This window comes from Mauremys mutica, chromosome 12 (assembly GCF_020497125.1).
Source record: "Mauremys mutica isolate MM-2020 ecotype Southern chromosome 12, ASM2049712v1, whole genome shotgun sequence".
NCBI lineage: Eukaryota > Metazoa > Chordata > Testudines > Geoemydidae > Mauremys > Mauremys mutica.
In genome coordinates, this window is record NC_059083.1 from 72,604,756 (window position 1) to 72,630,978 (window position 26,223).

General features: G+C 42.4%; 1 long non-coding RNA gene across 2 annotated transcripts; it reads right to left on the reverse strand.

Moving 5' to 3' along the window:
- Window positions 1-798: 798 nt before the first annotated feature.
- Window positions 799-25,529, reverse strand: LOC123345100. Of its 2 annotated transcripts, none has more exons than XR_006572719.1 (3): window positions 25,420-25,529; window positions 8,942-9,035; window positions 799-1,052 (listed from the first exon to the last, which is right to left on the reverse strand). It is a non-coding gene; the product is annotated as an uncharacterized LOC123345100 (long non-coding RNA). The 2 variants fall into 2 exon arrangements; XR_006572720.1 differs by lacking the exon at window positions 25,420-25,529 and adding an exon at window positions 9,723-9,989.
- Window positions 25,530-26,223: the final 694 nt, after the last annotated feature.

The window sequence follows — 26,223 nt, forward strand, 5'->3', positions numbered from 1 at the left end:
CCCACCTTCACAGATCCATCTGAAGGGCATCCCCAGATCTATGGAGTTGTTCCTCTGTGTACAGCAGCCATCATGTGATAATGTGCTAACCCACCTTCCGCACCATCAGCACACTGCCAACAGGAGTTATGCTTATAGCATATCAGGGTTGGAAGGGACCTCAGGAGGTCATCTAGTCCAACCCCCTGCTTGGTTGATTCCCCCTGCATGGTTGATTCCCCCTGCAACTGCTCAGGAACAGCCTCTGGGGAGGGGGTGGGGAGAATGGTGGGCCCAGCACAGCATCAACTCTTGATCAGATTTTGGAATTGAAATCTACAAGCTTAGCTAGGGGAAGCAGCTGGTTTTTGCTCCATTCCCTCCCCAAACACCACTGAAGCAGCTCTCCAGGGAGTTTGGATGATGCTGCAGAACTGTGGCTGTCTCCTCAGCGTTCCCCGAGAAGAGATTCTTTAAATCAGTGGTTCTCAACCAGGGGTACATGTACCCCTGGGGGTGTACAGAAGCTTTCCAGGGAGTACGTCAACTCATCTAGATATTTGCCTACTTATACAACAAGCTACATAAAAAGCACTAATGAAGTCAGTACGAACTAAAATTTGATGCAGACAATTACTTGTTTATTCTGCTCTATAGACTATACACTGAAATGTAAGTACAATAATTATATTCCAATTGATTTATTTTATAATTATATGGTAAAAATGAAAACATGCAATTTTTCAGTACTAGTGTGCTGCGACACTTCTGTATTTTATGCCTGATTTTGTAAGCAATCAGTTTTTAAGTGAGGTGAAACTTGGGGTACGCAAGACAAATCAGACTGAAAGGGGTACAGTAGTCTGGAAAGGTTGAGAGCCACTGCTTTAGATCTGTCCCTTCTCCTTGGAGATGTGTAGGCCAGCGACATGAGCCATTGTTGCTTGAAACACCTCAAAGGTTGGGTCACAGCTTTACTTGGCCACTTTGAATGGGATTCTGTATTTTCTGCAGCCCAGTTCTGCCTTGTCTTCCATCACCCAGAGAGATGGTGATAGTCGAACATATTACATCTGAAATAAATATTAGCAGAAATAAAATATTAAAACGAAATGTTAGATCCATAATCCCCCGATGAGTCGTGCAGCAATAGAGAGATGTGTGCAGCAGGTAGAATGACCACTTAAAGCAAGAAGTAGAGGGAACTTGCTGACTAGCAGCCTCAAGATTTATTCCACATTATTATATTAAGTTCAGGATTTAAATCTGGCTTTTGTTCCAAGTAGAGCCCTTCAGGGATTGTGGGTAATTTTCAACATATTTAAGAGAGTACACTGAGTCCTCCCAAAAGAGCAGTTTCATTAATTGCTTGGTACTGCTGCTGCTTGGACTCATAATCCTTTTCTTAAATTACAAAGTGCACTTGAGCCAAGACATCTCCCCTACATGCAGCAGCATGAAGGAAAATACCCTCTCCATGGTTCGGCTGCTATTGTTGACATAATGTTCCTCTGTAAATTTCATGGTATTTCTGGAAAGGGATCTGTTTATCTTAATATTAACATGCACATGGTCCCTACCAGCCCTCACCATAATCTTAGTTACATAGCTGAGTTATTAAATAGTAATTCCTAACACTGAAGGAGAATTGTCTACCCGGGAGGGGAAACAGGAAGAGGGAATGTCTAAGGCATTGGCATGATAAAGCTAATTTCAGAAGGATTTATCACAATCAGGAAAAGAGATCATGAGGGACAGATGTGAAATGGTTGGCTAATAATGAACCAGATTCGGCCGCCCTTTGCCATACTGAGTGGTGACTTACTCCGTGAGTAAGGGACTACTCGGAGTGAGTAAGAGTGGCCGAAGCTGGACCCCTGCGTGGGTGCCTCTGAAGGTGGGAACACCTCCCACTTAGGGCTGCCATTGTGACAGATAACTTCCTCCATCCTGACCGATCGCTCCTAGAGCAGTAGACAGAGTGGAATTCAATACCACAAGAAAAGTTTAACACTGAAATAATAATAGGAAGAATAAGAGCATTTCCAAGGTCTGGATGTTTGTAGCAGAGTAACTGACCTTATCTTAGCCTCTGGCCATGTAAACAAGATTTTCTGCATTTCCCAGTTGTACAAGCTATGAATAGAAAAACTGAAGGCAGCAGATGTGGGCTGAGCCCGTGGTTTCTGCTAGGGAAAGGCATATTTGTTCAAAAGAATTCAGCACAGGCCCAGATGTCTTGCTTGTGAATTCTAAATGCCCTTTTGGGGTTCAATTCGGTCCCTTTCTCAATCAGCTCTCGGTGATTCTCTATACATTATTTCTGCGCAGCCTAAGATCAGGTCTCCCTGGACTCTGGAAGGATATGTGTGTGTCACCATAAGTGATGCATATCAGGGAAGCCACTAGCAGACTTCCATCCTGAGCTGAATCTAAAAGTGGTACCAGCATTAGGTAAGAATAGCAGCTATGCCTGGCAAGAGCTGAATTAAAAATTGGGATCAATGTTGGAGCAGGAAAAGAGGATTGGACCATGACAAAATAAGTCATCTGATGTATGTGAGGGTGACGAGGTACTTGGGCAGGTTAATTCTAAACAGGTGGGGCCAGTTCTGCCTCGGGCAGCAAAGTGTGTAATGCACTCTCACACTGTCAAAGATGTGAATCACTGCATCTTCCTAACAAAAAAACAAACAAAACAAAATCCTCTTTGTTCAAGGGGAGCAGGACTAAAAGTTCAGCAAGCAAAACAACATCCCATTCCGGAAGCAGCCCTTTTGGCAAAATAGAACTAACAAGGAGACCTCAGGAACACACATCTTCAGCTGAACCCCGAGCAAATTGAAGCCCAAAATACATTTGGGTGCCAAAGAATTATTCCAATCCCCTCTGCTGCCCATTGGATTGCCGGGAAGGGGGAGAGGCTTCCTTTCTCAGGCTCTAACCAAGAACCCCAATGCTACCAGCTAGCTTTTCATGATTAATCAGGATAATCCTCTAATTAAGAATTTGTTGTATATTTCAATATTTGGCCTGCGATCAAGAAAGGAATTGTTGGGTGACGGCAAAGGGACATCAAGATAAGGCTTGCACCTTGCATCATCCATTAGAGGAGCTGGTATTTTATTTTGGTCCTTAATTTGGAAGGCCAATAGATTTGTCAATAGCTAATGGATGTTATAATAAAAATAAAGTTAATCCGATTAAACGTGAGAGCCGGACACCTTGCCAGTGCTCCTGTCAAAGAAAACTCTACCATCTACTCATTGAAACAGCAGGCTGGGTTCCCATTTGCATTGCTTATGAGATGAGCATTCTTTAGCACTCACAATATTAGCAAGCTGGCAGCCGTGACAAACCTCTGAGCCACTGCGGATAAATCCAAATAGATCAGCCTGTGTTTTTGTATTCCCTTTCGGAAGACAGAAAACCATGGATTCGTCATCTTCTGAGCAAAGAGTTGAAAGGCCTTTGTAATTATGGGGGTGCTTGCTTAAACAAATTCTGCACAAAGCCATTTACTGCTTGCTTGGATGCTCTCTGCAGAGGTTATGTGCCATGAACCCTTTAAAGTAATGGCTGATAAGAGCTCAAAGAATCTTACTGAAAAGAATTTTCTGAATCAAAACGGCAGATGTGATGGTTTAGCAGATGTATCAAGTGAATTAATTGGCTGGGCACTAAACTCTCCCCGAGTTACAGGCATGACCAACCGGTCCATTAAAGGAATGAAGAGACACCACACTAAATGCATTTTAAACGCATTCATTTGCCATGCTCTTCCATCTTCATGCTTTAGATGGTTGTTTTACACTCGCTCGTCAACAGAATAATCACTTAGTAAAGCAGGTGATACATAAAAACCAGCGTAAGGAGAAAGAGCTATTGCAGGCCCCATGTGAAGTTGTGTCAGCAGCGGAAAGTTAGTCAAGCTGGCTAAGACACTGACCGGTAGTTGGACCACAGGACTGGGTGGCGGGAATGCTGGTCTCAGCTCAGCAGTGTACCTCAGACTTTTGGGGGGACTTTGAAAAGTTATTTACACTTTCTGTGCTTTCCTTTGTCCATCTGCACAGTGAGCGGAGCTATAGATCTAAAGTTAGCCCCTCTTTTGCGGAACAAATAATTCACAAATAGATCCTGTTTATTGGTTTTTAATCAGTTCATCATTAATCTTAAGGATACACCAAACCCTTTGGACAAGTAACTGTCAGCCTGTGGGGGGAATGATGGGGTGCACTCAGCTGGTGCAGAGAACTGGCCTCCATGGTGTGTTGGGGATGTATGGACTCCCAGAATCCTGTCACTCTCCCCACTTTTACCCATGTGGGAGCGCAACAGTTGTACGGCAAGTGGGGTTGAGCTTGCAGGGCTGAGAATTATGAAAAAAACCTTTTCAATTTCAAAACATCTTTTTTACTTGTGAACTGGCCCCATTTGGTATGGAGTTAATGAAAAATGGCCAACTTGTGATTCCCCGATGCCTCTTTTGCACAGTTATTTTCCAGTGCAGGATACATTTTAAATAGGGAATAAATGGTGCACAGAGCCTTGTGTGGTGTCTCTGCATGGGGGTGAACTTTATCCACTGAGCACAGGTCGTACAGATCGTATGCAGAGAATGTAGCACATACCTCCTGTGCCATGTGCCTTGGTCAGCCCAGTTCATTTTCACTTTGTCACAACATTTTAGCTGTAGCCCTTGAGGCCACTGGCCTACCCTCTTCCTTTGATCTTCCCTTAACATCTAGCAAGAGGTAGCATGATCCAGTGGGCAGGGCACTGGATTGAGACTTGAGTTATACCTGGCCATGCCGCGGATCAGCATGTGAACGTCACCACGCTGAGCCTCCCTCATGTCCTCCAACCCTTCATCTCTATTTAGACTGTAGGATCTTTGACACAAACAATCTCTTACTTTGCAGAGCACCTAGCAGAATAGGGCAGCTAGGCGTTTCTAGGGGCTACTGTAATACCAATAATACATTCAGCACTTTCCAAATATTCCCCCACTGAGATTTGGTCTTACATGGTTAAATCATCAGAGCATCTTTTATAAGCACTGAGACTAGGGGCTGAAATAAAACATTGGTCAGGTTGCGGCACGATTCAGTTAAACCCTTTTTTTTTTCTTTCAAAAAAAAATAAGAAATGGAAAAGTTCCAACCCACCAAGATCATGATCAGCCCCTCTGATGAATCATGGGAACAAAATCATTTGCTCCAGCTCTTCTCCTCTAAGCCGTACGTTACTTATAGCCCCACTGATTTAGTCATAAATTTTTTTTAATATAAATTGTTGGTCACGGCTGATAAGCAGTTTAGTGGGATTCACACTGTGACTATTCGGCATCCCAGTGTACTTGCTGCTATAAAAACTGCCTTGGTTTAAACTTAAACCCAAGCTGTCAATACAGCCTGCTAGCAGAACAGCCTCCTGGGGATGTGTAGAGAGGGAAAGCACGATGGATTGAAGCAAGTTGATCTGAAATCAAATGGAGGTGCTGCTGGTCTTCATTATGGAATCAAGAGATGGTTCATTTCAGCTTCGAATTCTCAACTTCTCAAGATGTTTCCAACTTGATTTTTCTCCCATTGGTCTTAAATAGTTAACTATTTGGAAGGACTTATCTGTGCAGATCTCTTGTAAATATTTCAGGACAGCTTGGGTTGGGTTTGTGGTGTATCCCAGCTTCGATATGATAAAAATCAGAGCCTAGGAAAATATTAGAACTATGTTTTATGATCCCTTTCCTTCTCCCCTTACATCAAGTCTCCTGCTCAGCACTCCTGCCTTTTCCTCACTGTCTCCACAGTGAAACCCAGAGGCTAAAAGCAGAGGAGAGCCCTACTCTTCTCCTTGGGTTGGGTAAGCTGAGGTCCCCAGCAGGTGGTCCTCCTCTTGGTCGGTGTGGTGAATGCTTCCACTCCTGTTTCAATCTACTTTACCTACTGGCTTAAAACAGCGGTCACCTCTGTGATGATGATGATTTTCTCTTATCTGGCTTCGTAATCTCTCCCCGTTTCTCCCTAGTCAATTTAAAAAATGCAGCTGCTATTCTGTACAGGTTATTGGACTGCCTTTTTCATCATAGCCCCTTCCAGGAGTACTTTATGCAATGTACCTACATCTCTCACAGGTAGTTCTTTCTCTCATCCTTGTGTGGGTAGTGTAGTGTTTTTGTTTTTGTTTTTTATGTGCTGCTCTGTGTTTGTTAGAGAGAGACAAGGTCAAAGAAGTGTACCTTGCACTTGGAGCAGTGGAGGTTTGTGGTAGTCCTTAGTTCCTGTGCGAAGTTGGTCCATACTCTCAGCTCAGCCCCAAACAGCCCTGTCTTGCACAGAGATGCTTTACCCTCTCCCCTCTAGTATCTTCCTCTGCTAACCCCACGGTACATCCCCCTCTTGGTCTGATGTCTCTTATTCAATTCAAGCTCCTTGTCCTTATCGATAAAGTGCTACAGATGCTTGCTCTCACCTAGCTCTGTGCTACCCTTCCCCTATGCTTATGTCTGTTCCCTATACACAATTTCCTAACTACGGGCTGGTCTACACTGGGGCGGGCGGGGGGTGGGTGATCTAAGATACGCAACTTCAGCTATGTAGCTGAAGTCAAAGTGTCTTAGTTCAACTTACCTGGCCATCCTCACAGCGGCAAGTCGACCGCCGTGGCTCCCCTGTCAACTCCGCTTACTCCTCCTGCCAAGGTGGAGTATGGGCGTCGATTCGGGGATCGATTACTACCTGCCAATCCGGTGGGTAGTGTAGACGTGGCCTACTTCTCTTCAGCCATCCCTTCATCTCCTGCTCTGATACACGTCTTCTGCCAGGGGCTTTCCCTGAACAAGCGGCGGCCCTAGTTTGAGAACCACTGATCTGGAGGACTCACTGAGGATCAGGGCCCTTGTGCTAGGCACAGAGTGCAGCTCTTGCCCCTAAATACTTAACAGTCTAATTAAAACAAGACAAACAAGTGTAACCAACAGTCGGAAAGAGTGGGACAAATGTAACCATAATAAGGATGAGTTTCCATAGGGCAGTTGCGTGCACAGCCAAATGGCTTTGAGATGATTACATTTGAAAATCATTTATCATATAAATGAGATACATCTCAGAAATCTCTGTTGGCAGTATACCTAGGGTCTGTCTCTCATATACATTTGTATAACTATCTGTCTTCTAAACTTGCCATCTAAATTGACAAGTCAGACAAAGGGTGGGAAGGGAAAAGGGGCAACAGGCAGAACTGGAAATGGAATCCAGGTCCTGTGAATCCCACTCCAGTGCCCCATCCATTAAACCACGCTGCTCTGCAACACGTGTTGGATTCCTTCGAAATAAGGGGTTTTATTCTCCGGTGCGATATGGTGTATTGACTTGGCTACTGAGATTTCATAGCCAGCAGTCATCTCCTTGGATAAAATTTCATTACAATATCCCAACTTTCTGCCAAGCTGAACGTTCTGGCTACACTCTATAAAACTGTAACACATACAGTACAGTAGGTCAATGATTGCAATTGTGAAATTATTGTTAACTTTCCCAGCTGAAGGTTATCAGCTCTGACAGCATGAGCTGATGTCCGGTGAACCATAAGCCTTATTCTGAGAGTACTTATCAGTCGGCTGACTTATCTGCCAAGGCAATTCACAAGCAGTTTGTGAGGAAGAAATAAGACACAGCACTGAGGGGGACACATGAAACTTTAGAGCAATAAAAGAATTATTAGATAATGCTAACTCATCAGAATAGGCCATGAAATAGGCCATAAAAGAGATGAAAACAATATGAGAGGCTTCATAATGGAAATAACTACAGTATCAGGCAGATATTGATTGGCTCCCAAATCTGTCAGTTTCAAAGCCATTTCACAGCACTTCTCATCCAAAGATCTCCAAGATGTCTCGCAACATGACTGTGAGGGAGATCAGGAGCATTATCTCATTGTACAGATAAGCAAGCTAAGCTATAGAGAAGTAAGTGACTTTCTTGAGATCACAGCAAGCCAGCATCAGATTCCCCAAAAGTTCCAGCTCCCTTCTCCTTGCTCGAGAACCTACACTAAGTAAGTGTGTGTAAGTAAGATCCAGCAGCTATTTTACCAAAGCCCTGGTGAATAACTCTGGTACTAAATATCATCTTTGATTATGAATCAGACATGCCTTTTCTTGGTTGTACAGGTACCTGGTAGCCTATATTTAATAAAACAGGAGGAAGAGGAGGCACTGCTCAGCAGGATAACAGACATGCCAAACCCGCAAAGAAAAACAACGCAGAAATTGGGCTTGTTTTTGGCTTAATTGGCTTGTGAGTTGCTTGTTGGCTAGTTTTTGGCTTACAGCTTGTTTGGCTTGTAGCTTGTTGCTGCTGCTTTTTTTTTTTTTTTTTATCAGCTCCCGGCCAGCAGGCGCAAGGCAGGAGAGAGTCAGGGGTGCACAGCAGGCCCACCACCGTCCCAGACTGCACACAGATCTAGTCACAGAGTGTTGGGGTTCTTAGGGATTGGCTTGTTTTGGCCTTGTTTTTGAAATGGGATTAGCTTGATTTTTGGTTTATTGTGAAAGTCGGGGAGCTTATATACCGCGTGAAAGTTGGCAACTGTGCAGGATAACACAGTTTCTAATGTTTTACCAACAAACCTGCACGAAATACTCGTTAGTAGTCAGTATGTACTGTTCTAATCTTATCTCAATGTTCCATTGTAGGAGTTTAGGGGAGAATGTTTGGGACAATGTCCCAACACTCCAAAGAGTTAAAACAAGAAATTGTTCTTGTGTTACCTCTACTATTGTATGTCCAGGGAAGAAAGAGTCCTGAGCTGAATCCCCACCAGTATTTGCTACTGAAGTAGAACATTGATTACTTCGCCCTTGTATAGTGCCTTCCAGCTGAGAGGCCAAAGGTTTTGGCAACCCCTACTTTGGCCTCACAATACCATCTGTCAGGTAAGTAAAGATAATTACCTGCATTCCACAGCATATTTTGATTGCACGCTCATCATATCAGGGACTATATTCTTCTTTTGTGTCTTGTAGAGTGCGGAGTCCACTGTCAGTCCTTAAAAAAAAAAAATTTAAATTCTAGATGAAGAAATGAGTAGAGCTGGCTGGAAAAAATGTTTTGTTGGAATTTGCCAATTTATCAAAATTAAACTGTATCATGGGAATGGTTTGATTATGACTGTGATGGGTTCCCCCCCGCAGGGTGCCACCTGGAACTGGGGTACCACTGAGCCCCCCTGACCCACCAGCCTAGGCTCCCTTTTACACTGTACTGCTGTGACAAGCTGCCAAGCCCTTTCTAGGCTCCAGTCTGCACTTCCACCAGCACACATACAGGTAGGGACACACCCAGCTGCAGGTACATGTGGACACTCTGACCAGCCCCTGCATGGGAAGGCTCCAGCTAGGGCACCTCCCAGTTCCTAAGCCATACACCCCCTCTGGAGTGTAAATCCAAAATTATACCATCTTGTGCTGCACAGGGAACTGTATAGCATAAGCTCATAAAATTCACCACCACCCCCCTCAATGTGGAGAGGAATATGCAACAGCTTTCTGCCCTGAGTTAGAACTCCCACACACTGGTTTTAGATAAAGCAAAACCAAGTTTAACTGCAAAAGAGATTTTAAGTAATTACAAGGGATAGCAAACAGATCAAGGCAGATTACCTAGCAAATAAACAAAGAACGCAAACTAAGCTTAATATACTACATAGATTGGATATGAATAGCAAATTCTCACCCTAAGTGATGGTATAAGCAGGCTGCAGATTCTTAAGGGGCAAGGTGCACTTGCTTACATCTTGGAATCCCCAGCTCTTCCATTCACAGGCTAAAAATCCCTTTAGCCTGGGTCCAGCACTTCCCCCAGTTCAGTCTCTGTTCCTTAGGTGTTTCCACAAGTCTTCTTGGGTGGGGAGTCAGTGAAGAACCATGATGCTGTCACTCACCTGCCTTATATAGCTTTTGCGTATGGCAGGAATCCTTTGTTTCAAAGCTTGGCTCCCACTCCAGTCAGTGGAAAAATACTGACATCCCAAGATGGAGTCCAGCACCAGGTGAACTGGTCACATGTCCCTGTAGTGTCACAGCAGCCATTACTTGGAGGCTGTCCTCAGGAAAGCTCCCCAGGTGGGAGATAAGCTTCTCCTAAGGTCTATTGTTCTCTCTGATGGCTCATTAATTTGAATTGGCCCTTCCCAGCCAGCCATTTAGACTGAGAGCCTTTTGCCTAGTGGGCACTGCCCAGGAACAGTGACATGTGAAATAGATACATAGTTAATATTCATAACTTTGGAAACACAAATGATACAGGCATACAAACAGGATAATCATAATCCGCAAATCATAACCTTTCCAGTGACATCTCACAATACTTATCTGCATAAAATACAGGAGAATTTAAGCATAATCATATCATAATATCACTGAAGAATTTGGGGTGCAGTGTCCCAATGACCACCTTCTGCTGGATCACAGGCAGGTTGCAAAACTGGTTTCCTGCCAGCTTGCCCACTTGGCTGCTCAACCGCCTGCTAAGCAAGGGACCATAGAGCTTGGGAGCTGGCACTCCCAGGGCATCCAGGCTCCCTTTCAGCCCTCCAGGAGGGCTACCAAAGACCCAGGGCTTCCAGGTTCCCCAGATCCCTGGCAGCCTGCCATGGAACCTGGAACCTCAGGCAGCTGTGGACTGAAATTGACATAATTCCTGTCAGTTTCACTAACCACCACCAATAGCAGCAGCAAAACTGACTAGAACCATGTTAACTTGAGAGCTTCAATGAGCTGCCCAAAGTCAAATAGTGAAGAGCCATGGACCTTCCTTTTATCATTCTGGAATTAAAAATTCCTGGACATAAGGCGCTGTAGTTCTGCACAAGATGTTTGCATCCCTTACAAATATTATTTGTTTTCACTTTGAATTGAAATATGAATCAAAACTACATTCTCTCCCTTGTTAAGCGTTTCTCTCCTGCTGTAGGTGAGAGAGTTTTAAAATCTGCTGTATATTTTCTGCAGGTATTTCTGTAGCAGTGTCCCTCTAGCTTTCAGAAAGTATTTGTTGAAGGTAGCATTTGAATTAGTGATGTGTCACCTGCCACTGCCTTTGCAAGAGTCATATCCTGCCCCCCAAAAAGTCATACCCAAACTGCCTATAGAATGCTAATGAGTACAGGGCAAGATAAGATCTGCCTTGCCTAGCTTATCTTCTCCTATATAATATGAGAACAGGTCTTTGCTGATCCAGGACTCACTCAGACAAGTTCCTCGCTCTTGCCTAATCAGTTATGTCTTTAGCAATATAGTGCAGGAAAAATTGGAAAAGAAATAAACAAGACCAAGTTATTTACATAGCAAGCATTTGAAGGGATAAACCAGTAACATACAGTATGTATAGAAAGTATAAAATAATCTGATGTTTATGCATTAGTTTCCTTTACATTAATGATTTGGTTCTACACTAAAGCTGGTTGGGATTTTTTTGTCAAAATGTTTTTCAACTGAAAATGTGATTTCCAAAATAATGCAATTTTCCATGGGGAAAATGTTGATTGTTGCTGAGTTTTTTTTTTCTAGTTTCCATCATGAAAATAAAAATAAACATGTTTCTTTTTTGGTTGATTCAACATATTCTCTGCAGATGCCTCATGCCCACATTTTCCCCTGTGAATTGGGCTCCCTAGTCAGACTACCACTCCCAGGGTGCAGTCTGGTTGTGTAACTCCCATGATGCACTGCAACAGCTCAGCAAAAGGGAGAGACCACTGTACATCATGGAAAATGTAGTCAAGTCAGGAAGACTGATCCATAGAGGAGAATGGGAACATGAGGCACCTGAACCAAACTCCATTAGGCACTGCTGAAATAGTAGCAGTGAGGGCAGAATTTAAAGTCCTGTTTAGATGTAGAATACAGGTCTATAGCATAGAATATGTGACTGAAATGTGGCACCATGGCTCTGATCTTCCTGGGAAAGTTGTTCTGAAAAACTACAAAACTCCAGTGGAAAATGTGCTTGTCCAAAAACACACCATCAACACACTAAGTTCCCTCTCATAAAACAAATGGCAAAGTAGCAAGCTTTGCTAGCTTTAAAAAAATACAATCAGTCATTCTGGAAAAATGTGTGATTTAAAAATGTAGCTGGAACAGAGAAAATATCACAAGGGATGGCAGATCGACTCTACTGATGGCTAGGTATTAAATATTAACTGTTTTCATAAGACAGGTGGAATTACAAAAGACTTGCCAAACTAGGAATTGCCCAAAATGACTGATTGCATCAAGACATTAAACATCCCCAGGCAAAGAAAACGAGGTACTGGGAAAGGTCAATGATATTCCCTCATAGGGTTTAGTTATTATGATTTGCTATTGAGCTGGTGGTTGAAAAATATTTTTTCAGTATTCATACTTGAAGGTCTTGGTCTGCATTAAACAAAGAGACTTTGAAACATAATTCCCCATAACTGGTGTTTCTGAATGTTAATAGATTTTCAGTATGTTGATTGCAGCATGTTCACAGTTTGTGTGTGTGTGTGCGCGCGCACGCATGCGTGTGAACAGCATATAGATCAAGGATAAAATTTTCAAGAGCACTTAAGTGGCTTCTGAGTCTAACTCCTGTTTAAGAGACTTAAGTGCTTTTGAAAATTTTTCCCAAAGAGAATATTATATGAATCAGAACATGAGATCAGAACACACTTCCACCTCAGAAGTCTGGATCCAAAGTCAGATCCAAATTTTGATGCTTGCCCATCTGACTGTTGTTAAGGCACTACATATTGGCCATTGGTTTTCAGACCTTACTCCCTGCTGTAACCTTAGTTGATATAAATTGGTGTAGTCCAATGAAGCCATGTGGATTTACACCAGCTGAGGATCCAGCCTTGTCTGGTTACCTAGAGTGCATAAATATAAATACAGTACATGTATTGGGCCAGATTTCAAAGCAGACTATGATTAAGAGGCAAAATACCTTTTCTACCTATTAACATGTATAGAGACAATGTGGGGAGGGAGTCCTGTCTGGTTAAAGACATTTTCTTTGTTGCTTTTGCTGAAAATTCCTCTTTCCTCAGTATGTGTAATTACCAGCATGATATATTTTTGACACAGAAGAATTGGTCTTGTGATTATTATTGCCCAGACCTGACATTAGGGCTTCTCTCAGGTGTTCTTAATTGCTTCTCTCATAATAACACCAGTGGCTTTCATCCCAAAGGACCACAGAGTAAATTACAAACTAACTTGCAAATCGTGTTTCCTACCGCTGAGGCCAAGCCAGCTCTTGGATGAAATGCAACAGCTGTTTTTTAACAGCACACAGCAACATAATTCAGAGGTGGAGGGAGTGAAGAGCAATGCCATGTCCAATTAAAAATTCAAGCAAGGTCTAATTACCCAAGGTAGAATTAGATCAGGACACCAATATTACAATCCAGACCCTTCCAAAAAGGGCCATGGAACTTAAGAGACTCTAGCTCTGTCCTGCTGCTTTGGTCCTGTACTGACTTAAAGGTAAGACTGCCACCTAGTGGAACACAACAACACTTCAGCAGCACCCATTAGTTCCTCAGAAAATACTGACCCAGCCTGTCTGCTTTGCTTGTAAAATCTGATGGGACTTGAGCACCGGGTAGGTAAGCTACATATGATCAATTTCTATCTTCCTGTCTACTGTTTTTCTTAAGCTTCTATAATCGCACCCATACTCTTTGCTTACTTACATTTTATTAAGAGATAAAGTGAACTGCTGGCAGCACAACTTATTTTTTTCCGTGAGTATTAAGAGATGGTGATGGAATATAGCTGAGCTGAGATAGGTTATGAGTTATAGTACAGATACCTAGTGTTATCTTAATACTAAAGATGCAGACCAAATTCTGTCATGGCTTGTTAAACAAGTAAGTGGTCCAGATAAGATAAACGCCTGCCTCTATTATTCTTAAAAAAAAAAAATTGTTCAGTAGAATTTTCTCTGGCAACTCATTTCAAAGAAATTATATCTTAGCTGTAACTGATAAAACAATAACAGCAAGTATCGAACACTGAATCTTCTTGGTTCCAATAAAGTCACTGCTGCTTCTAATGCACTGATATAAGGGTTATCGTTCATGAAGTCTGCTGGTGACTTGGGCTGAATTGAATGTTTTCTGCAATAGACTGGGCAACAAAAGCAGCAGGAGTTCAACCAAAGCTCTAGTACCACATTTGAAGGACAGTGATGTGCTGTTAACTCAAAATCAAGAATGAGCACTGGTTGCGGTATATTGCCATTCAAATGAGAAGAGGCCAGTCAAACCAGAATACTGATTTAAAGCTAGTGACCTTGATTTGAATGCGTTGTATTATCAGGTGCAATTGGATACGGATTTGGCTCAATTGAGCCAAATTAAGGATAGGCATGAACTCACAATGAAGAAATTATGAGTAACAAGCCTTTGCCAGAGTCTCTGTGCTCGCAGCCTTGTTCCCCAGGGAATCAGAAAATTGATGATAGATGCACAATATCTTGTTGTCCATGGGTGGTTAGAGAATTCCAGATTGAAAGGGGTAGGGGGTACTTCTGCCTTCCAGATGAAAGGTTAGCTATAGCTCAGTACATTTGTGTGTAGTGGTGGAAAACATGATTTATCTGTGACATCAGGAATAACATTGCTTTGCGTTAACCTTATTGGTGTTATGAGGTTAGGCTCTACTACTGTGTAGATGCATGTACTGCATATTTCTGTGTCTACGTACGGTAACAAAACTACAATAGTTGCTAACTCCTTAAAACCTTGCTAGGAGAAACTTTTAAAAGCCCACCGTAAAAGTTTAGTTTATATTTAAAAAGCTCACTTGGCCCTGGTGAATCTGCATTCTGATAAACCCCAGAATGAGTGAACCAGAGTCTCAGGTAATGTAAACTGGTGTAGCGCTACGTAAATCAATAAGGACAACCCAGTGATTAGGCTGCTAATCTGGGATGTGGGCGACCTAAGTGCAATTTGCTGCACCCCACTGGCTTCTTGGGTGACCATGGGCAAGGTCACTTAGATCTGGCTCCTCCAAGGTATTTAGCTGCCTAACACTAACTAAATAACTTTGAAGATTGGACGTTAGTCTCTAATTCCCTGCATCGCAGGGGTGTTCTGAAGGATAAATACATTAAAGATTATGAGGCACTTGGATACAGCAGTAATGGAGGCCATATAAGTACCGAAGGGAAACAGATGCTCTTATTTATACCCGCTTAGGATCTGGGCCATTGTATGTTTGGAATCTCCAAAGTGTATTAGAAATTAATAAGTGCATTAGAAATTAATAAAGTGGAAAGGTCCCTGTTCTTTGTTTACAACCTACAATCTGATCCACGCAGACAGACCTGTGAAGAGCCCCACTGACTTCAGTGGGAATCTGTAGGGACAGAAAGGTTTGCTGTACAGATCAGACTGCAGAATTGTCACCCTAATAGTCACCAAGCAGATGGGGGAATAGGATGCCATGTAAGTAAGTGACATGATGTTCAGCACTAATCCTGTAGTTCCATATATTAGTAAATGTGTGTGTTTGCAGTGGGGTACAGGACAAGGGATTAATAGGTGTTACGGACGAAGACTAGATCTCGTTCCATTTATAGGACACCATGTGAGGGGATCAAAATAAATGAGAAATCACTAGTGGCCTTTCTTTGGAAAAAGAAGAAATAAACATAAGTAGTACAGTGTCTCTCCATAACATTTCGGAATTCTCACATACAATTCCCATGCTTTGTACTTGTGGGATAAGAAAGTACTCTACGAGAACTGAAAGTCATATGCTTTCTGTTATCCTTGATGTTGAAATCTACTTTCTCCAATCTACTTTTCTTCTAGAGTTTGGGTCTGTATCCAAGGCCAGGAATTGATATTCATTCTAGCTAGCCAGAAATATCTTGTAACATGAAACTTGTAACTTTGAGGAAAGTGTGACAATTTACAGTTGAGTTACTTATTGTCAAATATCTCAAAAGCTCCTCGAAGTAGGACAGCTGCAGGACAAGTTATTTATCAACAGTGAGCTTGTCTGCACAGCACCTTAGTGAAGTCCACACTTCCAGGGGTAAATAGTAAATTCTATTGGGCATCGGTGCGTTGTGCACCATCTGGCCCATGTGGATCCTGCTGATGGGCACTAAAAGTTCCCTTATGTGCATTCATGTAGTCCCTTTTCAAACCATACTGCATTAACCCTTCACAGTGTCAGTGACATTTCAGAAAGCATCAGTGCAAGGCCAAGGAAGATGATCCTTCCAAGCTGAGAAAGGTCAGGAGTAAAGAGTTGCTCTGAGTTGCCTGTTTCTCTCTGAGAACAGGATGCTAGCACGTTTCAATAGTCTGTCTGCTCACAAGACTGAGTAGATAAGCTCAGTAGAGAGAGCGCTGCATGGGTGTGCCTGTGATTGTATGAAGAATGAGTGCCCTGAAACAGTGGGATCACAGGCGCATAAGGGAGGCTGAAGAATTCTAGTGCTCATGTTTAGGCTTAAGCAGGTTGCTTAACTGGTTACAAACTCAGCTAACAGGTCTAGTGAAGACAGATTCTTCACATTGTCAAACTCAGTGCAAAGCAAGCCAACAGATCAAGCAATTCTGATAGGCCCTTGCTCACTACCAACTTCCCAACATACAGTTCAACTAGGGTGACCAGATGTCCTGATTTTATAGGGACAGTCCCGATTTTTGGGTCTTTTTCTTATATAGGCGCCTATTACCCCCCCACCCCTTGTCCCGATTTTTCACCCTTGCTATCTGGTCACCCTACGTTCAACTCATCTTGGTCGTCAATTACTGATCACCGCAAGGTCTTGTATATGCTACTTAGTTTTTCAGCAAAGATTTCCCATGGTTGCTAACACAAGAGATGAGATTTCCAAAGCTGCCTACAGGATCTGGACAAAACCACTAAGGCCCGGTCTACACTGGGGGGGTGGGAATCGATTTAAGTTACATAACTTCAGCTACATGAATAATGTAGCTGAAGTTGACGTACTTAGAACTACTCACCGCGGTGTCTTCATGTAGTGAGTCAACTGCTGCCACTCCCCCGTCTACTCTGGCTGCGCCTCTCGCAGCGCTGGAATACAGGAGTTGATGGGAAAGCGTTCGGGTGTCGATTTATCGTGTCTAGACTAGACATGATAAATCAACCCCCGCTGGATCGATCGCTGCCCGCCGATCCGGTGGGTAGTATAGACATACCCTGAGTAATTGTGGAAATAGCCACCATGTTTCCTGCAGTATTTAACACTGTGCTATTTAGATCTAAGGAGGGTTAGATGACAGAGTTAAAAAATACTGGCAGCCACAGGAGTCTCGTGTATTCCTGCACTCCCTATGTTAATACCCCCCAGGGGGATTGCACTGGTGGGAAATGTTTGCCAAAAACTTTACTGTGGAGAGACAGACAGAGTAGCACATACAGTGTGAGAAATGCACTGAACTGAGAGCCACTGAACCCTCTGCCTTGAATTTCATCACAGCCACAGAAAGTATTTTCTTAGTGCTCTACCCCTAGTATCAGCGCATGGCATCATCTGCAGGTTTCATTCCTCACAGAACTTACTTTGCAAAGGGCTTACACTCAAGAATGCAGGCAGCTGTGCAAACCAGTCAGCTGTATGGATGATACAGGCATCCAGCAAGCTGCAGTGCAAAGTTAGAGGCTGTGTGCACCCTGGGAAATATCTGAGTTCCCCTGCTACAGGCTAGTTCAGGCTTAGCATGTCATGGAAGTGACACTGCCATAAATCTCCATTAAGGTGACATGCATTAATCTATTAACACCAACCCTGTGGAACCCCACAAGCCAGAGTAAAGTGCTGGACAGAGAGAGCGAACAAGGGAGAAATGTGGTCGAAGGAAGATGGAATCCTAATATTTCCTCCCCTATAAAGAATGCTTTGCCCCAAATCTGAACAGACTTTGGTTCTTTGTTTTTTCTAGGAAGCCAGTAGATTAATGGTTGCCTCACTTCGGGAGAGGGGAAGAAGGAAATTCAGTGCCTTTTTTTATCGATGTCACAGTATGAGGTTGCTGCTGCACTCACTTCCTTTGTCTCCTCTGCCGGCGCAGTACAGCAGACAACTGATGGATCAGTCATATAAATACTGGAGAAGAGAGAAGCCTCCAGGCAGCATAGAATCAGAGAAAGGTGGGGCTGGAAGGAGATCCTGTGCTGAGGGAGGACCAAGTGTACCCAAACCATCCCTGACAGGTCTTTGTGTAACCAGGGCTTAAAAATCTCCAGTGAAAGGGATTCCACCACCTCCTTAGGAAGCCTATTCCAGAGCTTAAATACCCTTATGTTTTTTTCTAATATTTAACTTAAATCTCCCTTGCTGCAAACTAAGCCAGTCACTGCTTGTCCTCTCTTTGGTAGACTTGCACTCGGGTTTTTTATATCTGATGGGTCAAGGCGTCAATGGGGTGGGGGCGGACTAAATGTTGTCTATTGTGGGCTGTTCTGGTTAGTCTTTTAAAAGTTCCACAGTGCAGCGTGAACCCAGGTACAGTAACAATGGCCAAAAAATAGATGGCTGATTATTTTGCTTATCTCTGCTCTGTACAAGGTTTTGCAAAACTAAAAGGACCTATGAAAATATTGGAACTTTTTCTTGTCTAGAAGTGAGATGGGCACAAAATTTCAAAAAATACATTGTGGCTCCTTTAAGAGTATAAACTCATGGACCTCTTTATCTTTAAAAAGTGTGTGAGAGAGAATCTATGTTAATATTCTGGATGGCTAGTTAAGCTTGATTTTCTGAAGAAATGTCACCCTGCCCTCTTCTGCGCAGTACACTGAATGGTACGATGTACACTATTCATTTCAGACCAGCTAAACATGCATGAGTTATTTGTTTGATCGTTTCTGAGTTTTTATGCCAGGCACCTGCCTTTTAATTTGCTCCGACCAACCTGAAACATCTGTCAACTTTTTCCCCGTGGATTAATAACTCTGTAATTAAAATCCTGCAGACAGCTCAGCTGAGACTTTTGGTTAATTAGGACAGGATAGAGCCCCTGGAGCTGCAAGGCATTACGTTAACTAGAGAGGGCATGGATTTGAACTGGGGTTCGAAAGGTGACAAGGAGCTACCGGTACGTAACTTAACCACCCAGCTCTCTCGGTTTTGTCAATTTTCTCAAATATCCAATATGATGTTTTCATGGGCAGCCAGAGAATCTGTTTAATGAGGACACAGTGCTTGAGAATTATTTCCCTTAACGTTTCCTTTAAAAAATACTAGTGTGGGTTTTTTTTATTTTCCCAAATCTGACATAAAAAAGACGAGAAATCATTAGTGCTAACCTAAGCTCTTGCCTGGAGCTGCTCTGCAAGGTGGTTGAAGTATTACTGATAGCACCATGACCTTCTCAATATAAGGCCATACCTCCTGCTGCTGTATAGGGTTTATGAGGATTTCAGTCTCTTTCAGGGCTGTTTTCCAAACTGATAATTACAGGGAATATCACAATAATAAAGTCCCTTGTTGGAATTGAAAATTGTATGTAGACTCCTTCAGTTCCTAAAGGTCTTTAGAGGATTCCTAAACTATGTGCTTGGCAAAGGAGTTAACAAAATATTGAAAAAGAGGCAGACAGCTGTATCAGGCTTCAGGAAAACTGTAGATGTCAAGGTCTATCTAAAGACTTCATCTCTGGTCCAGCATAACTGGAATAAAAAGCCATGCTGATTAATAATACAATGTCTCTTTAAGGCTGTTCATGGGAGGTGAGGAAATCTGTACAGCAGCAAGGAATGAGATGTGAAAGGTTTTCATCATTAACTTTAATAGAGCTGACAACCAGATTAAACTAGACTTGTAGCACTTGGAGTTATATATACACCATATGGAATCTTGATGTCTTGCTGTGTGGCCCAGTGGAACTCCTGAGAGAGACTTTGTAGGTGGGATTAGATAAAGCTAGTATAATTTAGAAAGGAGTTCCTCTTTAAATTGGACAATTGCATTTTGTTTAAAATTTTATTTTACCACTGGCCAAATTTACCCAGGATCTCCCTGGAATGAAAACTTTGTAATAGCTTCTAATTTAAAAGGCTCCTTCGCCAATTCAGACGTTCCCTTTGACAATTTAAAAAGGTACCAGTTATCTGCTGTTTTCCTCCACAGACAAGATGACAGAAAAAGGCAAGAACTGTCTGGTATTAGTATTTGCACACTACCTAGTCCAGTGGGGCCATGATCTGGGTTACATCATCTCTGCTACAAATATGCCATCAATGCTTCCCGTCCCTTTCAGGGCTGGTCTACACTAAGGGGAAAAATCGATATAAGATACGCAACTTCAGCTACGTGAATAACGTAGCTGAAGTCGAAGTATCTTATATCGATAACTTACCCGTCCTCACGGCGCGGGATCGATCTCCGGGGCTCTCCATATCGACGCCGCCACCGCCGTTCGCGGTGGTGGAGTTCCGGAATCGATATAAGCGCGTTCGGGGATCGATATATCGCGTCTAGATGAGACGCGATATATCGATCCCTGAAAAATCGATCGCTACCCGCCGATACGGCGGGTAGTGTAGACGTAGCCTCAGTCCCGAAAGACTTCACAGCCCCCAGTGCTGTATTCTGTGCCCTCCCTTACAGAGTGCTTTTTACTGGATAACACTGAGTTCCTTCCTTCCAGCTAGGCAGGCAGCATTTTTGAGGCTCAAGAGCTGTGCCTGAGCCAGAATATTTAAATGATAAACTCCAGCATGCCTGGGATGCGGCTTCCCTACTGGATCCCCTTTTCCGTAAATCAGATGCATCAATAAAGGTGACTAAGTTCAGTTAGTTAAGCAAGACTGCCCTCTACTGGGCATAACTAAACATAACCATCACTTTATCCCACAAAACATTTTGTCCTCTTCCTATACAGCAAATTAAATGTGCCATTAATTAATTTTAAAAATATATTAACAGACAGACACTCAGGGACTGCTCCACAGTCTGAGAGATTGGATCCCAAATCAGACAAACATTAATTTACCCAAAGGCCTCCTGATTAGGCTTGCTATTACCTGAATGCAATGAGCTAATGGAGATTATGCAAAGGGGATTTGATCTAGTCCTTTAGCTGTTTGTTGGAGTTCAGCTACCAGCAGAGACCATAACAAGCCTCTGTCTTAGCTACAGTGAGATTTCTGCTGATCGTATCCTTGTTGCACTTTATAACAAGGAAGAAATAGAAACTGACTTTCAATGAAGACAATGTGGGTAAAGGCTGCTCTTGGGGAGTGGGGTGGGGAATATCTGTGACCCCAGCAAATCTCAGTTTAAAAATGGATCCCTCCCAAAATATCAGGCTTAATCCTGTTGTAAACAGTGCCACAAATCATCCTTGTGATTTATTTATTTTCATATAAAATATCACTAGTTGTTCAAGTAAACAACCTAATGTGTTGGGTTTTTTTTCCCTTTTATCAGGGTTGGAACCTCAGGAGGTCATCTAGTCCAACCCCCTGCTCAAAGTGTGTGTGTGTGTGTAAGCATTTGGGAAGTGGCTTGAAGATTAAATCAGATAAAGGCATTTCTCATTAATTTATTTAAAAATCAGAGATATTATTCTAAACTGCTAGGCCTCGTCTCCACTTGAACCTTTTGTTGACACAGCTCTGTCATTTAGGGGTGTGATTATTTTTACTCACATAGCAATGCCAGTAAAAGCCGAAATGTAAATGCCGTTATACCACCAAAACTGCACATATGCTGGTACAGCTTATGCCAGCTCAGGGAATCGCAATAAACTGTAGCAGCATAAGCACATTTTTGCCAATATAGCTGTGTTCACACACAAGAGTGCTTTACTGATATACTAGCAAAGTACTCCTAGTGTAGACAAGGTCATTTTATCCAGCGACTCTCAACCTTTCCAGACTAATGTACCCCTTTCAGGAGTCTGATTTCTCTTGCGTACCCCAAGTTACACTTAAAAACGATTTGCTTAAAAAAATCAGACAAAAATACAGAAGTGTCACAGCACACTATTACTGAAAAATTGCTGACTTTCTCATTTTTACCATATAATTATAAAATAAATCAACTGGAATATAAATATTGTACTTACATTTCAATGTATAGTATACAGAGCAGTATAAACAAGTCATGTGAAATTTTAGTTTGTACAGACTTCACTAGTGCTTTTTATATCGCCTATTGTAAAACTAGGTAAAAATCTAGATGAGTTGATGTACCTCCTGGAAGGCCTCTGTGTACCCCGAGAGGTACGTGTATGACACTGCACCCTATATTCTTCAGTTATATTATTATGGTATGATTATGGCATAATTATGATGCATTTTGTATAAGATGGGTCATGTAGGATGTCATTGGAAAAGTTATGATTTGCTGAATATTATTATCCTATTTTTATGCATGTTTCATTTTTGTATTTGAAGTTATGAATACTGACTATATCTGTCTTTCAAATGTAGTTATATCTGTGTGACACCCACTAGGCAAGATGCTTTTTTCAGTCTAGATTAGTGGTTCCCAAACTTTAACAACCTGTGAACCCCTTTCACTAAAATGTCAAGTCTTGCAAAGCCCCTCCTAAAAATGAATATTTCCAGGGATTTTCTCCTTTACCTGAGTATAAATTAGAAAAGCAGTGATCTTGGAAATATAACATTTGTTTTTAGGACATGCTTATTACACACTATTTATTATTATTATTTATCTTTACAGTATTTTTATTATATTAAGAAAACAGCAACACTCTTCCAAGATCTCACTTTCGTAGCTTGTATCACTTTGAATAAGCCTGTTATAAAACAAGGCTCTTATGTTTCATCAAGGAGTATCAGATGTGAAACAGCATGAAGGTATTTAAGAACCCAACTCATAGAGTTCCTCCTACAGAAGCATTCAGGTCTTGAGCAGTCCAGGCAAACAACACATGTTACAACAAAGCTTAAATTTGTTCTTCATAATAATTTAAAAAACAATACTAGCTGCCTATTTCATTTTAAAAACAGCAAAAAATAACCACTTCCCTTTCCATTTCTTATAAGAAATCTTGACCCATTCAGTGTCAATTCACTTAAGGGCCACTGGTTAGGTTTAAAATGTTAATGTACATTCTTACTTTGTTCCTAACTCTTGAATACAATTGAAACAACTGTAGAAAAATCCAGATTACTTTCTATCACTTTTTTTTGCAGTTCCTCAAGTTTGAAATGGATCATTTAGCTTTTGGAAACATCCTACTAGGGCAAGCCCCCATGAGTTTATACTGCACCTGCCTGAGGCTCTACGGCTGATACCCCACTACAAATAATAGACTAGAAACTGACTTTAAACAGCAGTGAAACTGACACTTTCAAGTCACTTTAATAGTATTGTGAACCCCAAATGTTCAAAAATCATGAATCAGGATCACCAAAAATCATGAGATTGGCTTTAAAATAATGAGATTATGTAAAAATAATAGATGCGGTGTTCTTTTTATTTGCCTTCTGCTTTTTGAGCCTTTAAGGTGCACTGGGGTCACATTTTGAAGCTTTCACCACAGCCACAAGGACTAGAAAGGTCATTTTTCTTTAAGAATGAAGGCTGAAATCATCACATCTCCACTTGACTCCAGGAGCTGGGGCTTTAAGAAAAACAGTAATTATCATGAGATTCATGACAAAAGGGTGAGAGTTGACAACACTGCTGTTTCACTTCTGTTTAAAAGCTAGTTACTTTCCAGGAGGGTCTTAAAGACAACACTACAGTGATTGGTTTAAAATACTCTCCTGTGAAAACTGCAATTCAAATACCAAGAAAATCCCCACATTTTAAAGTTGAGAAAAAAGCTGAGACTTCTGAGGTATATCAGGGCCACTGCAGGCAGGAAAGGAAAATAAACAGGCCCAGGAGCTCTGGGCAGCTCTCCCTCTTGAAAGAAAGTTGGAGGGTCAAATCTTCTAGCCCTTAATCAAGTAAAACCTTCTATTGCCATCAGTGCCTCCGCTCATAGATATTAACAACCCAGTGAACATCTGATAACATGTGTGGTCAGTAACTATACACTTCAGACTTATACATCTGAGCCATCTTATCCAGAGTTACACATCTTATATCCATAGGTTCAGGGACTACATTTTCTGGCATATTCTGAACAGTGCTGAGCACACAGATGGTGCCCAGTGAATAACATAAATCATGACAATAATGGTTGACTTTGTGGATGCGATTTCTGTTCTTTGTTCTGGAATTGGCCTGAATACAGCTGAAACCCTCAGAATTTGAGGTATAATCACATCTATGCTCATACAACACTTTCTCATTCCTTCCTTTTCTCAAACTCAGAACAAAAAACGACAAAACAAAATGGTTTTCAGTTAAAATCTAAAATTGCACAGCAGCCATTGCTGTACAACCCAGCCTGGGGCAGAACCCGCCACCCCTTGGCGGTTATGTGCTCTCCTGTCACCTGACTCATTCTCTTTCTTTCTTCATCCTTCCTGACCTCTGTGCTGCTTTTGATCCTGTCAACCATGACATCGTTCCCAATCATCTCGGACCAATTGCTGGAGTCTCAGAGAACTGGCCTTCTTGGTTTTGCTCCCATCTAAATCAGAGTTCGCTTTTTTTGCAGCATGCAACAGAGAGAAAGGCTGGCCCAGTGGATGGGGAGCTAGTCCTGAGAGACCTGGGTTCTACTTCCCTGATATGGACTTCTTCTATGACCTCAGGTCAATGCATTAGGGACAGAGTTTCAGAGGTTTTTAGGCACTCAACGATTCAGTTAGGCATCTGGTGGGGTTCACAAAGCACCTAACCTTCTAGGCACTTTTGAAAATCCCACTAGGTGCCTAAATACCTTTGAAAATGTGGCCTTTAGTCTGTGTGTGCCTCAGTGCCCCATCTGTGAAACGGGGATAACAGCACTGCTCTACTTCAGCAAGGGGCTGTGATGTGAGGCCCTCAAATACTAAGGTGACGGGGCCACATAAGTACCACAGGTAGAATGGGAACTTCTCGATCCCACTGGGTTTTGGCCCCTTTTCACCTATGCCCCTCACATCCCCCTCTTTTCTGAATGTAAACTTGGCTCGGAAGGCTTAGCAGTATTTCTTCTGAGTCCCCTACAGACTCAACATCCCCCATCCCCTGCAGTGGGATTCCTGTTTTACAGGTTCATCTAACAACTTCCAGACCCTTAATTTAATTACCAGCCTTTCCGTATCTTAATCACCCCGCCTCTGTTTGTAAACAAAACACTGACTCCCTGCCCCAGGGGCACAGGCTGGGAGAAGCGCCTCGCTGCCGAACTCACATTCCTCACCAATGTGATGTAGCTAAGAGCTCCACCTGGGAGCACACCTCCTGTATGAAACTTGGGGGAGGGAGCCCCGCCCCCCCTTTTCCGGTCATCTCTTATCAGCAGTCACTCTTGCATAGCAAGATAACCACCTACCTTTTCAAAGGGACCATGAAACGTGCCCAGATCATCTCATCTCATCTCATCTCTCTGGCTTGCTTTAAGCATCTGCCCCCTAGCAAGAGTCTATAAACCCACAGTTCCAGGCTGTAGGTATGTGCTAGGAAATGCATCTATGGTGCCACATGGGAGTTGTAGTTTGGGTGCAGTTTGTCCCTACTGTCTATGGACTGAGCTCACTGTCTGCACTACATCTCCCATGATGCTCTACCTCCCCATGGAACAGCCTAGGGCAGTGGTTCTCGATCAGGGGTACATGTACCATTGGGGCTACACAGAGGTTTTCCAGGGGATTCATCAACTCATCTAGATAGTTGCTTAGTTTTACAACAGGCTACATAAAAAGCACTAGAAAAATCAAACTAAAATTGTATACCATGACTTGTTTATAACGCTCTATATGCTATACACTGTACAATATTTATAGTCCAATTGATCTATTTTAAAATTATATGAGAAAAATGAGCAATTTTTCTGTAAGAGTGGGCCATGCCACTTTTGTATTATGTCTGATTTTGTAAGCAATCAGTTTTTAAGTGAGGTGAAACTTGGGGGTATGCAAGACAAATCAGACTCCTGAAAGGGGTACAGTAGTCTCGAAAGGTTGAGAACCACTAGCCTAGGAGATGTAGTCCTCAGGGAGCCCATGGAGGAAGAGAGCAGGAGGCACCTGAACTACAAATCCCGTGAGGCACCACAGCAGCATTTCCAAATTTAATTTTTTCTGCTGAAATTATTTAGTTTTTAGCTGAAATTTTTCATGGGGGAAAAATACACGTT